At 44.0% G+C, this 16014-nt stretch overlaps 1 long non-coding RNA gene across 1 annotated transcript; it reads left to right on the top strand.

Annotated features, from left to right (window-relative positions):
* The first annotated feature begins 272 nt into the window (after positions 1-272).
* Positions 273-14667, top strand: LOC310745661. The gene is made up of 3 exons (XR_014540290.1): positions 273-1226; positions 1645-1795; positions 14585-14667. It is a non-coding gene; the product is annotated as an uncharacterized lncRNA (long non-coding RNA).
* The last annotated feature ends 1347 nt before the right edge of the window (positions 14668-16014 follow it).

The raw sequence follows: 16014 nt of genomic DNA, 5'->3' as shown, positions 1-16014 counted from the left end.
AAACAGCCCTATTCTGCGATCAGTATTCAAAGGCATGCTGTTGTGGTTCGAGGAGACCCGACCCCCGCTTGGTGGAATAAAGACACATTGACACAGAATATAAGGTTAATGGGCAAGAAAAGGCCACAACTTCATTGATTACAGCAAGTGAGAAGGTATTGGCTTAGGCATTAGACCACGGAAAATTTGACTCCACCCACTTGAAGAGGGGTGAGTCTGAAGAGGGGGGTTAACCACTAGTAGGGTTATGCTAATACAACTATAAGCTCTCCCCTGATGTCACCGAGGGTCGTGCCATGGCCCCCCGTCACACAGGCATCGGACAGGATACACAACCGCTGGGTTCCTTTAATGGAATACCCAAATTTGAAGAGGTAGGTGATGGCCACACCTTGCCCTTCCACACACCAACAACACATTCAAATGCCTAACCGCCCAATACCAAGAAAGTTGTTACGATTGCTACGAGGTAGGCGAAAAAACCAAAAGGCCTAATGCCAGTTGGAAAAATCCCTACCAGGCCCCCTGGGCAACCTGGGCAACCAACCATAGGTCCATAGCAAGGTCAAGAGAAAAGCTAAGCCCCAAGCCCTAAGGGAGTGGTGGGTGGGTGACTCGTGATGAGAAGGTAAGCAAAGGGGCTGAATGGCTGGCGCAGCTGCGTCTTGAGCAGCAAACCACACCCCCACCAAGCCGCCCGATTGGGTGCTCAACCGGGAGGAGTGGCGCACCAGCCATGTGGATGGGGCAGGGGGCATAACGCTCCCTGCGTGACACGGGAGTCGTCTCCCGCCCACAACACCTCCCCTCCGGAAGGAGGAGAGGCCTTCCTGAAACTTAATGGTTGAATATGACTATCAAGACCAGTAAAATAATTTTTCTGCTGGCCAGGAATCAATGGACTGGAAGCTGAGTTGCTGGTGCGTATCCAGGCCCAATTCAGGAGCTTGAGCTATGTCCTGACACACACAAAACACAATGGTAGAGACTCTTAAACGGAGGGAAGAGATTTTTGTTGAGGCAGCATAACGGCTCAGACTCACCAACAGACTCGGAGTTAAACCAGCTCCAAGGTTCTGACTAAGCATTTGAATGCCAGGACTAGCAGAGCTAGGAGCAGGAGGTCCTGAGTTCAAAACTAGGGCAAAAGGTTCCCAGACCACATGGGAGCTATTGAGTTGTCCCAATGGGTTCCTATGCCCAACCACCAAACATTTAAAGGCAAGGTGTGTTGAGCTTACTCAGGAGATCCCCATGCCTTGTGTGAATGGCCTCTCCAGCCAGAGCTGCCAGATTCAGAGAAAGAGGAGGACTTCCTCATCTTACTTCTGCTCTGCTGCGTGAGCCCCCACATCCCATACTCCTCTTCACCCTCCTTCTCATTCCCCACAGCCTGTCAACCCAAGGCAGAACATGATGGTGCCTCATGACTGTGATTTTAAGGCTGAGGGTAGACTAAGATTGGTGGGGCAGTGCCCCATTTGCTCTGATAAACTAGGTTCCACTGGGTATTGCATTTTAAAAGACTTTAAAAACCCACATTAAAAAAATAAAAAATAAAGCTGATATAGGTTTTGGACATTCTGCTGTTTTATTATTTTTATTGCTGTGGTTTGGAAGTGGTTATATATTAGTGTATTTCAGGGGTAGTCAGCGTGATGCCATTCAGATGCTGTGGACTTGGAGATGGACAAAGGACCAAGTAACTTCAAGCTAGTCTACCCAAGGAAGTTCCATTCTCAGTCAAGTTTCCTGTGTGCCTGTGCCGCCTAATGGATAATTGTAATCTTGGAAGGTAGGAGAAGATAGAGATAGCTTTGTATAATGTGTTATGGTCTATTTTAAGATAATTTCCCTGCTCTTTAATCCTGTCGTGCAAAATGACAGAATGTGCTGTGTTCAGTTACATAAGATCACAGCATGTCATAGAATGTAATGCAATGCAAGTTGACATTGCTTGCTTTGATGTGACATGTGCATCATTTTGGAACGCCGGCTTGAGGAAGCTGTACAAGACGACAGGCATATGTGAGCTGACAATGCAAACAATGGACACAGTGCTAATCAAGTTCAATGTGCATGGCATCAGGCTAGTGGAGCCCTTAAAACATCCATCACCATCCTAATTGCCTGTGTTGCACTGGATATGCTAAATTCACCATATCTGTCTACTAACACATGTCCATGTTGTGTGCGAATGCATAAAGCAAGATGGAGTGGCTATGCATGTGTGAGAAGTTGAGTATCAACTATTTGCTTGCTTGCAGTATTTAGCAGGTGCTCTTCAGCCAAAGCTCTCAGAACGGTTTACAAAAAATAAAAATAAATAAAAGCAATATAACCAAAGCAAAGCAATAACAAAATGCCATAAAATATTGCAATGTGTTATACATAAAGCTGTCTTTGAAGACAGTTCGGAAACTTCAGCTTGTGCAGAATTCAGCAGCAAGGTTCTCATGGGGGCAAGAAGGTTTGAGCATATTACACCGATCTTGGTCAGACTGCACTAACTGCCAATTAGTTTCCAGGCCCAATTCAAAGTGCTGGTTTTGACCCATTAAGTATTAGGACTGCAATACTTCAAGGACTGCCTCTCCTCATATGAACCTACCAAGACCCTGAGATCATCCTCTGAGGCCATTCTCCACGTGTCTCCTCCATGAGAGGTTCGGAGGGTGGCAACATGAGAATGGGCCTTTTCTGCAGCAGCTCTCCATGTATGGAATCAACTTCTTGTTTATGGAGACAGCAGCAGGGGGACCTGGTATAGGGCATCAGAAGTTGCCCATGATATGCAACCTGCATGCAGGTTCACAAAGGAATAGACAGATCTTACAAATCTCGAGCCAAAATCTATTAATTGGAATGTGGCTAGAACATAGCCTTTCTCAAGATGTGTTAGTCCAGTCAGAACTAGACATTATGACATGTGATGATGGAAGACGCCACATCTTGTCAGGAGCCCAGGCTGCCGTCTTGATAACACAGCACGCAAATCGTAATTAGCTTGAAGATTTATTCCAAAACAAACAACCAGCCTTGGAAGCTCTATTGGAGCTTCCGTAACTTACAATTCAGTTGACCCTTCTGAGGAGTTCTTCCTGCTTCTGCAGAATATCCTGAACCTATAACCCTTACGTTTCTGGTTTTGTTTCCTGTCTAATACCTTCCCCATACATCTGCTCCTTGGGCTCATAGGATTAATTGCCTCCTCTTCTGGTGAGGAAATATTCCCCCTCCTGATTTCTGATCCTGCCAGTGCTTCTTGAGCGAGTTGGCTTCTCTCCATCCCGCTCTCTGCTAGCGTCTTATCTGCATTCCTTTCATTGTCAGGAGGAGGGGGAGGGGGAGCAGACAGCCCACTGCTCCCCACTGTCTGAGGGTAATGCAAGCTTCCCTGCTGCTGGCTGCTTCTTAACTCATGCTGTGCCTCTCTACTTGGGGCAGATGTGTTCATGACACATCTCTCCTCTCCTTGCCTTCACTGCTAATGTCACAGCATGAGATCATCATGTTGCAAGTTTCTCTCCTCCACAGTCAATGAAGTGGAGCTGGTGTGAGAAAGTATCATTAATGCCATGTATGCCATGCATTTTGTAGACATTATAGGGGGAGATTGGAGGCAGATGTACAGGACTGCAGCTTTCAGTGGCAATTGCACAGGTCCTGTAATACCTAATCTGGCCTACAAGAGCCTTTAGATGTTATACCACATGCACCAAACAATGGACTGTTCTGTGCTGCCATGCCTATAGAAGCCTGTAAACGTGCAAATTTATCTGATTAAACACATTGTTCTATGTTGTTTTGATTAATGCACACATTTCTGCAAGCAGTAATTCATTAATAAAAAGTAAAGGGACCCCTGACCATTAGGTCCAGTCGTGGCCGACTCTAGGGTTGCGGCGCTCATCTCGCTTTACTGGCCAAGGGAGCCGGCATACAGCTTCCAGGTCATGTGGCCAGCAGGACTAAGCCACTTCTGGCGAACCAGAGCAGCGCACGGAAACACCGTTTACCTTCCCGCCAGAGAAGGTATTTATCTACTTGCACTTTGACGTGCTTTCAAACTGCTAGGTGGGCAGGAGCAGGGACCGGGTAACAGGAGCTCACTCCGTCGTGGGGATTCGAACCGCCGACCTTCTAATCGGCAAGTCCTAGGCTCTGTGGTTTAACCTACAGCGCCACCCATGTCCCTTAATTCACCAATATCTTCATTTTAATGCACACTTTCCCCTAATATATACACTTTTATAAATATTGCTTGAAGAACTGCATTGCAAAATTTTGATGAGCACGAACTTCAAACGATGGAAGATGTGAATATTATGGATTCAGCTTTAATTCATCTACTGAATTAAATTTCTCCTCCTTCCCTCTATGCCTCTAAGATTCCATTCATTCTGTGTCTGCTAGCTGGGCAGGGTACCTTTTCTTCCTCCTCTTGCCTAGTCCCATGCACTGATTCGAGTGAATAGTGCGATTCGTTTCCCACTGAGTCAACAATGACCCGATAACCTCTCTATAATCTTTCTTAATCTCTCTCAATATTTACCCTTCCATTCAATAAATCTTGAAACCTCAAGTGAGCTTTAATATCTTCTTAATATTTGGTACCTTTGCACTTTCCCCTCTCTTTCAGGGAAGTTTGCACAGAGATTTTTATGATATCAGATAGATGTTGCTGTGGACACCTAATATTGGATCTGGAAAAATATTTTCTAGTTCCCCTGTGGCTAATATACAACCAGATTTTGGTATCCGGTCAGACGCCAGCAATATCTGTAAACAAGGGGCAGCATGATTCCTGTTGGTCACCCATCTTCTCCCTCTCCATGCAATTATATATGCATTTGGGGATACGGTTTAGGTTGGTGGTAGACCTCCATGCAGAAGGTCAATCTCTGGCCTATCCAGTTAGTGTTATTATTTATTAATTTATATACTGCTTATATACCAAAATATCTTCTAAGAGTTTTACAACTCCAAAATCAATCCATAATTAAAAGGCAAAATAACATTAAAGCATCCTTAATTAAATTATACAATAAAACAAATAATTAAAAACATAATAATTAGAACAGTTAAAACAATGAAATCACAATCAATTCATGGGAGGTGTGTCTTCGGGAACTGGTAGAATGCCAATACTGATGGGGACTCTCTTATTTCAGCAGGGAGGGCATTCCACAACACTGGTGACAACAGTGAAAAAACCCGTCTCCATGTTACCACATGAAGATGGCTATCTTATCTTTTCCAGGCTAAACATATGCAGCTCCTTCAACCTATGGCATCCCTTCCAACTCTACAATTCTCTGCTTCCATGACCAGCTGCAATGAGGAGCTAGACCCACCAAGGAATCCCCCCCAAAAGGAATGGAGGGTGTCTTCTTGCCACCAAAACCTAGAGCCAACACTGGCTGGGAGCAAACTGGTATTTGTCAGCTTTAATTTCACCAATGGGAACATTGAATAACTTTGTATGGCTGTTCCAACGATGAAGGTAAAGGTAGAAGTAAAAAAGATAAAGCACCCCTGGATGGTTAAGTCCAGTCAAAGGTGACTATGGGATGCGGCACTCATCTCACTTTCAGACTGAGGGAGCCAGTGTTTCTCCACAGACAGCTTTCCGGGTCATGTGGCCAGCATGACTAAACTGCTTCTGATGCAACAAAACACTATGACAGAAGCCAGAGTGCACAGAAACGCCGTTTACATTTCCATCACAGTGGTACCTATTGATCTACTTGCACTGGTGTGCTTTCGAACTGCTAGGTTGGCAGGAGCTGGGACAGAGCAACGGGAGCTCACCCCGTCGCGGGGATTCGAACCTTCTGATTGGCAAGCCCAAGAGACTCAGTGGTTTAGACCCCAGCGCCACCCGCATCCCTTCTTCCAAGGATGAATAAAGATGGCAAAGGTACTTTGAATACAAAACTGCCATGTGAATGCTTAGCTTCAGTACTTAGCTATATGGCTTCAGTCAGCATGGTACCAAGTTCCCTCAAGGCCCAGAAATCATTTTGTAATAATAGCAGTGTACTCTGTACTGTCAGCCTGTATTGAAGCTCTCTGATGAATATTAAAACCATACCGCATTGCACAGTCAAATGTTACAGACACAATTTGGCAGCTGGCATTCAATATCTTAGATTAAGCGCCGAGGCCTGAGCACAATGCCCATAGAGTGGCAGACACCCCGTCCCTTGCTTTAGTTTTTCTGAAATGTCATGTCTTATTAAAAACCTTCCCGATAGGATTATGGGGCTACAATTTATGCATTTCTCAAAAGAAAACACAGTCGGAAACTCTCCAGGCTACAAGAACAAATCATTAGCCTGATAATATATTGTTTAGAGGAGTCAATTAGGCTTTGGAGAGAGGGGGGTGGGGTTGTTCGAGGGGGGAAGCAAAAAGGGCAACATTTCCGCAAAGTTTAGGCCTTAATGGCATGTGTCAAGAAGCAAATAAAAGAGCAGCAAGGAAGCAGGGCTGGCCCGCCTCAGTGCTTGGTGTCTATCTAAATAAGAGGTTGGGATTGATTGACTCAAGCTTCCCGTGCGAGTCTATCAGGGTCATTATGTTTGTTACAGGATGAATGGCATAATTGTTTTGAGGAAGATATCAGCACGCTCAATCAAAAAGCTAATATGTGCATTATTGCTTTGCTGGTTTTTAAACCCTTTTCTCATTATAGGCATCGATCTTGCTTAAAAGCTCTTCTCCAAATGTTTGGTTCCATGACATGAACAGATCCCTTATTCTTTAGGTTCTCCCTCCCCTCCTCACTCTGCCCACCTCCACAACTGCTGCCAGATCTTCCTTCAGGTTAATTGCAGGATGCTAAAAACTACTTCACTACGTGAGGTGAACATTCTTAAAGCAATGTATTAAGAGCTGCTGTTCAAAGATTCTCATCTTCTCTATGGACCGGAATGGTTACAGTTCCTTTCCCATCTTAATGTGGTGGTTGGGTTGGGGCAACATTTCCCTTCGGCTCTTTGCCACAGCAACACGTTTCCTGCCTTGCTGCATGTGGCTTCTTGCTTCCTGATCCTCGGACCTCGGCTTCCTGACTCCCTGCTTCTTTCCCCCTCGGACTCTTGACTTCGTGACTCCTTGCTTCTTGCCCCTTGGACCCTTGACTTCGTGACTCCTTGCTTCCTGACCCTCGGATCCCTGACTTCTGGACCCTCGTTCCTGCTCCCACCCCGCCATCTTGCCCCCGGTCCCGACGTCCTCAGCCGTAGATCAGACCATGACATTAAGTTCTTATGCTTAATACAAATAGCAGAAGTCTTTACTTTGTGTGACCTTCACCACCCCTTCCAGAACTGCAAAAGAAAGAAACCCAAGTAGCAAATCTGGAACTCTCAAGCTATGTGTGGCATGTTTGCAGAAAACAATTTCAGTATACACACACAGAGCTTTATTGCAGTCCATAGACCCAAAATACACAGTACAACAATATATAACAACGACTCTTCAAAGCTTAATTTTAAATCATATTGCATGTTTATAATGAACTTGTACAGAACAAAAGGGCCCATTGTTGCTTGCTGGGAATCATTTGTTTGGGTCCATTTTCGCAACACAATCCTGTACACCTCTACTCATAAGTAAGTGAATTCAATGGGATTTACCCCCACTTACGTGTGCACAGGACTGCAACATTAAGAAGCAAGCTGAGTTTGTTAGCCAGGAGCTATCTCCATGCCATCGCTTCTCTTCTCATCCTAATATGCCACTATCTCAATTTGCCACTACTGCCACCCTTTTCTCTTCAGCTAGTGGTACCATCAGGGCAGGATCTTGGGGCAGAAGTCCAGGGCCTCCTCTCTGTAGAATGAGCAGGAGGGTGAAAAATACACCATGGGTAACTTACCACATTCTGAAGTATGGGAAGTAATACACATGATCATCTGAAGAGAGCCACTCATATCTGTATCATTAGAATCATGTTGTGCTTCCTCTTGCTAAGGAAATGAAATATTGAAGCTCTCTTCTGATTGGAGGAGAAAGCAAGCTCCTTGCCACAGCTGGTCCTCTGGCCAATATTATTAGAGACCTACTGGTATAAGTTAGGCATTCATAATAAACACACATCTATGGTAAGACAGTGGCAACACAATACAAAGCTGTTTGAGCAGGACGGAGCCCTTATCTCTGTCACACGTGACTTCCATTTTGCAAAACGTACAATTCCATTCCATTCCAATGTGCTGAAATAGCCACTGTTCCTCTCTCTTGTCCAAATTTTCCCTCTAAGAGCCGTTTCCATCTGAAACCAGGTCAAATCCTGACATTGCCCCTAATTTCTATTGACAAGTTCACTCGTTACTGTTGTGTATCCTTAAGAAGTTCCCTTGTTAAAGGCTGTGAGGTTAACCACTGAACCCAGATTGTCTCCAGTGAATCAAACTCAATTTTCTTGGGCTTATTGAAAGCAATCTGCTCTGCTCCAAAGGAGCTAATTAGAGTGAAGAATGCAGCATGTTAGTCTGGGCAGTGCCATTTATTGTATTCTCAATTACATTATGCATTTCCTTCCTGCAATTTTGTGAAATCATTTCACTCTATATCTTTTTCTCCTGTTGGATAGAAATGGGCACATTGTAAACAGAAATGAGGTGTACCACAGCAATAACGGCTCAAACACCAGCACTTAAATATCTTGACTGAAGGGGGGGGGGGGAATGCAGAGGCTGTCAAACTCATCAGCCAGCTATAGTTACCTTAATGACTTTAACCTGCTCACAGGAAGGGGGAACTGCTCAGAAGCACAGCACATGTTTTGCATGCAGAAGATCCCTAGCTCAATATCCAGCATATTTTGGCAAAAAAAAAAAAAAAAGGATCTCAGTGTTGCAGTGTCATAGCTCAGTGGTGGGGCACCTGCCTTGCATACAGAAGGTCCCAGGCTCAGTCCCTGGTATTTCCAAGTAGAACTAGGAGAGATCCCTGCCTGAAAACGTTGAGATCTGCTGCCGGTCAGTGTCAACAGTACTGAGTTAAATGGATCAATGGCCTGATTCAGTTTAAGGTGTTAAAGATAGAACTTAATATGCTTAAAATGTAATGTTTGTATGCATTGTGTTTGAAAACATTTTGCAGAGGGAAGGCTGCATTAGGCTCAGGAGGTTTCACTCTGGCAAATGCGGCAGAAAAGGTTGGATGGTTCCATTTCAGTCTTCAGGCTGCAGATCTTTCACAGCAGGAAGGTGAAACCAGAGAACTAAGTGGTTTAAAAAACAAACAAACAGCAGTGGAGCTAGTAGATATCAAAGCTAAACTCTGTGATGGCGAAAAAACAAGTTGCTTAGGATATCTGTCTCTCTGGGATCAGAGAGAGGAAAGTTTATAGAACCGTTTTAAGGACTCTGAAGAAGACAGGACTGCGTTGCTAGCTTGTAAAAAAAAAATGTAGCAATGTGTTACTTTGCATCTTGTAACATTTATTTCTATCTGTTTTAAGACAGTTTCCAGTAAAGCTTTGAAAGTCATTCTTGTGGTGGGCAGCATTCATTTCTACTCTGCACAAGGACCGGATCAAGGATTCCATTGCAACAACTCTAACATAAGGCATCTTCTGGTGTTCCTGAATGCCTCTGTGTGATGCACAAGAGCCACCTGAGTTGAATTTTGAATTGAAGTGTGGCTAGCACATCAAATGCTTGCATTTTATCAACTGACTGCTTAGGAATGTTTGGGTTTCATATATGCCTTGGGTTCCCACTGATTCCCCCTCCAATCAAGGCTCCAGGAAGTCCCTCAAGTTGGCTTATGGGAAGTTTTGCATTTACTCAGAAGTGATTTGTTTTTATGGTGAATGTGTTATTACTTTAAAGCTGTGATGGGGGACTCTTTTCTGCCAGAGGGCTTCATTCCTTTTTGGGCAACCTTCAAGGAGGGGCAGGGGAGGGTGTCACATGGCAGCAGTGGGTGGTTCTACAGGTAAAAGTGAGCAGAGCAATCTTTGTACAGTAGGCTAGTTTCAGCACATACTTGAGCATCCTTACACACCCTGGTGAGGGATGTGTCCTGGTAACAGTTCTAAGGGCCAGATCGAGAAGCCAGGAGGACCATGGCCCTGAGATTCCCCATCAGGGCCTCAAAGAAATAAACTGCAATGGAAAATGGGAACTTTGGGAAAGAGAAAAACTGGACTATTTAAATCAGTGTCTGGACTGCAACACAGAAGCTCTCCATGTAGCTGCTAGGTTCCTAGATCTAAAAGATAGGCCCACGGGGCTAAATATTTGGTCCTGATTTCTCATTTTACTACTTGATTGTTTTCTCTGGTGTTATAACAAGTCTACCCCACCTCCAACCCCCACAAAATAACCTTCTAGAACCTAAGCTAGACGCAGAATTAACCAGTCCAATAATTTTAATTGGTAATGTGGCTGTTGACATTTGTTGTTAATTGGCTCCTGAGGAACAAAATTATTCAAATGGCTAGCATTTGCTACTTATTCCTCAGTTTAAACATTATTTTTTTTAAAAAATATAATGTGTATGCATGATAATGCATACACAAATGTGTGTCTGTGTATATAAGCTTGATCCCGGTTCTTTTCACACTAGGCAGATGAATGTGAGAACTTGAGAGTAATTAATCAATGCAAACTTTCCAAATTTATCTCTGTTAAAAGCACACCTGTGCTATGTGTAACTTTGTGCTGATCCCGAACAAAATTGTGCAGTCTCTTCATTACCCATCAATATTCTTTCCCCTCTTGTTGCTGGGAACAAGGGTGAAAAGTGCAAACAACCACATAAATGCTGATGCCATTGTCACAAAGTCTCTGCTGAAGGTCCTACAGCCATATAATAATACCCTTTCCCCAATATAGTGCAAACCAAACTGGGGCAGCCCTGAAATCAATGGGGAAAGCATTGATAGTGGCAAAGGGTCGTGATTACTAGCACACAAACACACCTAATCCATGCCCATCCAGTGTCAACCCAACCTGGATCTGGGGCCCAGGTTGATGGGGTGAGCGGCTCTAAAGTTTAAACAGTGTTTTAAACTCTAAATAAATCTGCAGTCAGGAGGGGAAGGGTGGAGACAGAGATGGTGCACCTTTTTCCCCATTCTCCCAACTGTGGGAATAACTTGCATCATATAACCAACATGCTTAAGTCTAATTAATGCACGAAGGGATTAAGACAATAGAATAGGCCAGGCTTAGCTCACCTTGGGAGGGGCTAAGGAATCAAGCTCCCCTCCGGTCTACCAGAAATGCTCTCCCACCTATGGAGGAGGAAGTAAAAATAAATTAGTGGGGTCTCTCTCTCTCTCTCTCTCTCTCTCTCTCTCTCTCTCTCTCTCTGTGTGTGTGTGTGTGAGAGAGAGAGAGAGAGAGAGAATTACCCACCACCACCTTAGTGCAGTCCCTGACCATTATATGTGGCCCCCCTGGGGGGGAGTGCTCATCCCTACAATGCAGTTCAAATGGTGCAGTTTTTAGTACCTGCTGAGATTACATGGCTGCCAAGCATCTATGAAAATTTGGTCCCACACGGGTGGCACTGTGGGCTTGCCGGTCAGAAGGTCGGTGGTTCGAATCCCCACGACGGGGTGAGCTCCCGTTGCTCGGTCCCTGCTCCTGCCAACTTAGCAGTTCGAAAGCACGTCAAAGTGCAAGTAGATAAATAGGTACTGTTCTGGCGGGAAGGTAAATGGCGTTTCCGTGCGCTGCTCTGGTTCGCCAGAAGCGGCTTAGTCATGCTGGCCACATGACCTGGAAAAACTGTCTGCAGACAAACGTCGGCTCCCTCGGCCAGTAAAGCGAGATGAGCGCCGCAGCCCCAGAGTCGCTTGTGACTGGACATAACGGTCAGGGGGTCCTTTACCTTTTTTATAACTGCCAGTCACATAGTAACCTTTTCCAATTGTGCAGGCTCCTGCCAATGTATTTAACAGTCTCCTTCCATTTCTCTTACTGTGCAAGTAAAGAACTCAAAATGGCATTAAAATAAAAATTAAAATGCCAGGGTATGAAAGCTGGCCATCAATTTTGTGTTTAGACTTTAAAAACAAAACTGAAATGAAGCCCAATTCCTTGCCGAAATGTTGGTGCGGACCCTGCAAAGATATAAATATCGAAGAAACGATATACATTGCAGTTGCAGGACACCAGCTCATAAAGTAGATTGTATCGTATGGCATTATTCAAGGACCTCTCTGAGAGCCTGCACTGTAGAAATGTGAAAGGTAAGAATTTCCCTGCTGTGTCTACCGTGAGGGTTTTGTGAAATCCTGCAGAGAATCAAGGAAGATCTGCATTACAAATGGTAATGCGTTCTCTCCCACAAGCCTCACACTCCCCAGCTAGCTCCATTGAATGTAGTTTGCTGCCAGAAATGCCTGTATTACAGTTTAAATTGCTCAAAAGCCAGGAGTCATGGGCAACATGTACTTTTGAATTCCTGCAATTTGGGGAGTTGGTCAAAAAAACAAACAAACTGGAATGTTAAAAGGATATTTGTGGGCTTGAATGGCGCTAGCCACCTGCTACTAGTCTCAGAAGTGGGAATAAAAATAGCTGCTGCTTTAAAAGTGAGGGGGGAGCGGAGAAATGATGATATAAGAACTGTGGTAGAATTTTGTGTGCGGAGCTAATTTAAGAACTCTCTTGCATAGGTAGCCTAAATATCATTAAAAAAAAAGAAATATATATATGGAAAGCTGTATGGATAATATAGAATTCTATATATTTAATCAAATATGTAATATTTAATCCAATATTTAATCCAATTTATTATAATCTAAAATTATAATAAATAGAATATATATTTGTCAATAAATAACTACATCCAGTATTTATATTTGCTATTTCAATTCAATACATTCTTAATAATATTTTCTTTATCAGCTTTAGATTCAGTCTAACTCATCTGTACTCCCAGTCTTTAAACATCCCCCAGCAAAGAGGGTGGATTTGCCAAATGCTGTACTTCATTGTTCCAATACGACATAAACAAACTCAACGTCTTGTTAAATTTGGCTTCTTGCTGCCCACACTCTCTCACTCTCTCCAAATCCACCCATTTCCTCATGTTTGCCATGTTCCAGATTTTGCCTTAAACAGAATCTCCAGAAGGGGGGAAATGACATTTCCCCAGTTTGTACATATTGTCATTCTGGCTACCTGATTTTTAGCAATGACTTTGTGCCAATGTGGCACAAGGTATGTGGGCAGTGGGACCTCTAAACACCAGCTACACCAGTGTCAGCCATATATTGGTAGTCACAAGAGGTGAACTTGCAAGCAATAAATACATGCACAACTTAAAACTTAATCCTACACTGCACCAACATTTTCCCACCCACTCTCTCTCTGTCCCTTTGTTGTCTGAGGTGGAGCAGCAAATGTTCCCTTCTCCACATCCCAGCCACACATGATGCACTCGAGCCCTGACACATAAAACCACAAGCATTTACCATCCTCTCTGGCAGGAAAAAGGTAATCACAATAAGTTGAAGAACCCAGAAGAGTTCCAAGTTGATACCAATAGATTGAATTTTGCAGAGTTAGAACCATCTGGATTTATAAGAGTCCTTAAGTAAGTCAGAAAGCAGACTCAAAGGTTGGCAACGAAAATGGCTACACAACCAGTTTGTTTGTTTTAGTGCTAGCCCACACCCAATAGTTCATTGTGTGTATAAAGGTGAAGGGACCCCTGACCATTAGGTCCAGTTGTGGCCGACTCTGGGGTTGCGGCGCTCATCTCGCTTTATTGGCCGAGGGAGCCAGTGTACAGCTTCCGGGTCATGTGGCCAGCATGACTAAGCCGCTTCTGGCGAAGCAGAGCAGCACACGGAAACACCGTTTACCTTCCTGCCAGAGCAGTACCTATTTATCTACTTGCACTTTGACGTGCTTTCGAAGTGCTAGGTTGGCAGGAGCAGGGACCGAGCAACGGGAGCTCACCCCATCACGGGGATTCAAACCGCCAGCCTTCTGATCAGCAAGTCCTAGGCTCTGTGGTTTAACCCACAGCGCCACCCGCGTCCCTTCATTGTGTGTATACTTGACTGAAATTGGGAGCCCCAGGATACGTCTCAAAAAACTTGAGTGTATCTTATCTAAATCACTATTACCATATATGCTTTTATCCATATTGGGATCCCAAAAAAGTAGCTGGGATGACATTGAAAAGCCATCCATACAAACAAATCCAATGCTAGGAATGGGAATAGAGGGTCCTGAATGCTGTTTTATGGTGGGTCCCCATCCCATATAACATTTCTGCAGCTGAAGCTCCATCTCCCATTTGTCACATGAGCCAACAGAGGCTAGGATACAGAATTTGTTTTGCTTCCATATGATGAATAAGGGTTGAGGGGTGGAAAGGAGAGATCAAAAACAGAAAGGCTGCCTTTGGAAAGATCTGAAAGCAGCACAAAGAACTGCTTCTGCTGTTATACAAAGTTGTTATGGTACTGTTCAGTAATGGTGTATAAAGTTTATAGCTAAAATGAAAACAGTATATTTAACATTTTCTCCCCGTAATTTCAGACTGCATAGTAAAGGTTATATACAGTATGAATTTCCATTTTCTTTTCTTGCAGGATTTTTGCCACAGGACTGCAACAGTAAACCTTGTAAATGCTACAAGGGAACCCTTGGCAGAAATACTCGATGATAACTGCAGTATTAATCGGATCTCATTAAATACCGTATTTTTAAATGTTATAGCTATAACTTAAATTAGAAACTTTGAGCACGAAATCTGCAGGGTGTGCTTTATCCTTCCACCTTTAGAACCTAATATTGTATCCTCTGTGTCCTATGATTTCCATTAGTTTTTGTTCTCAAACAAGAAATCTGCTGTTATATGTAGCTGTCAATAACACACGAGTCATTGCATCAAAAGGTAATGGTGTCAGGTTTGGTTGGTTCAGTTTATTAAATTTATGTATTGATTCTCACTAAGAAAAGCCCCAAAGCACTTTACAACCAAGTAAAAACATACCATGATAAAACCACTTAAACAGTCTGTGACTTATACAACTTCTGTATTTTCTTTCCATTCAAAAGGTATCAGCAAAAGTTAATTTACTTGCAATCTTACTGCAGACAAGACTCTGCATCAGATTATAGGTATGTTCCCTTCCACTTCTAGCCCAATTTGTCAAAGGCAACAAGTACACACAGGTGCTCCCTGCCCACCTGGCAAATCATTTGTGCCAACCTTATCTCTGCATGTTCAGTTCAAAGCACATACCATATTTTTCGCTCTATAACATGCACCCAACCATAACACGCACGTAGTTTTTAGAGGAGGAAAACAAGAAAAAATATTCTAAACGAAACAGTGGATGTATGATTTTTGTGGTTCATGCTGTGGCCACAGACATGTGATCTGACAGTGAGTTTGGAGTAGCCCAATGCAAAAATCCTGAGGATCCATGTGGATCCATGCTTTGTAACCACGTTTTTGCACCACTGTGGCCCCAGGCAACAGTGGGTACGTGATTTTTTTGGTGCAAGATGTAGCCATGGACATGCTATGTGATCTGATGGTGAATTTGGGGTGACCCAGTGCAAAAATCCTGAGGATCCATGTGGATCCGTGCTTTGTAACCATGTTTTAAGTGGGGAGGGAAGGAAAAGCACTCAAGGGACAAGGAGCATGCGTGGGGTGGGTGGAGAAGGATGCTGCTAATAATGAAGAAGAGGGGTATAAGGGGAGAAGGCTCCTCTCCTCTCCCACTTTGCTCCTTTAAAGCAAGCAGGCTCTGCTTTTCTTCCTCCTCCCCGCTCATCCCCGGCTTAGCGAGCTGAAAAACTTTGCTGCTATATAGCGAGCTGAGTGGGGAGGAGAGAGGGACAGAGAGCCTGCTTGCTTTAAAGGAACCAACTGGACAGGAGCCGCTTACACTCGTGTGAGTTGCTCCTCTCCTCTCCCGCTTTGCTCCTTTAAAGAAGCAGGCTCTCTGTCCCTCTCTCCTCCCCACTCAGCAGCTCTTCTCCCGCTTTGCTGTTTCAAAGCGAGCCG

This window comes from Podarcis filfolensis, assembly GCF_964270895.1.
Source record: "Podarcis filfolensis genome assembly, chromosome: 12".
NCBI classification, from domain to species: domain Eukaryota; kingdom Metazoa; phylum Chordata; class Lepidosauria; order Squamata; family Lacertidae; genus Podarcis; species Podarcis filfolensis.
This window is presented reverse-complemented; position numbering and strand designations above follow the sequence as displayed.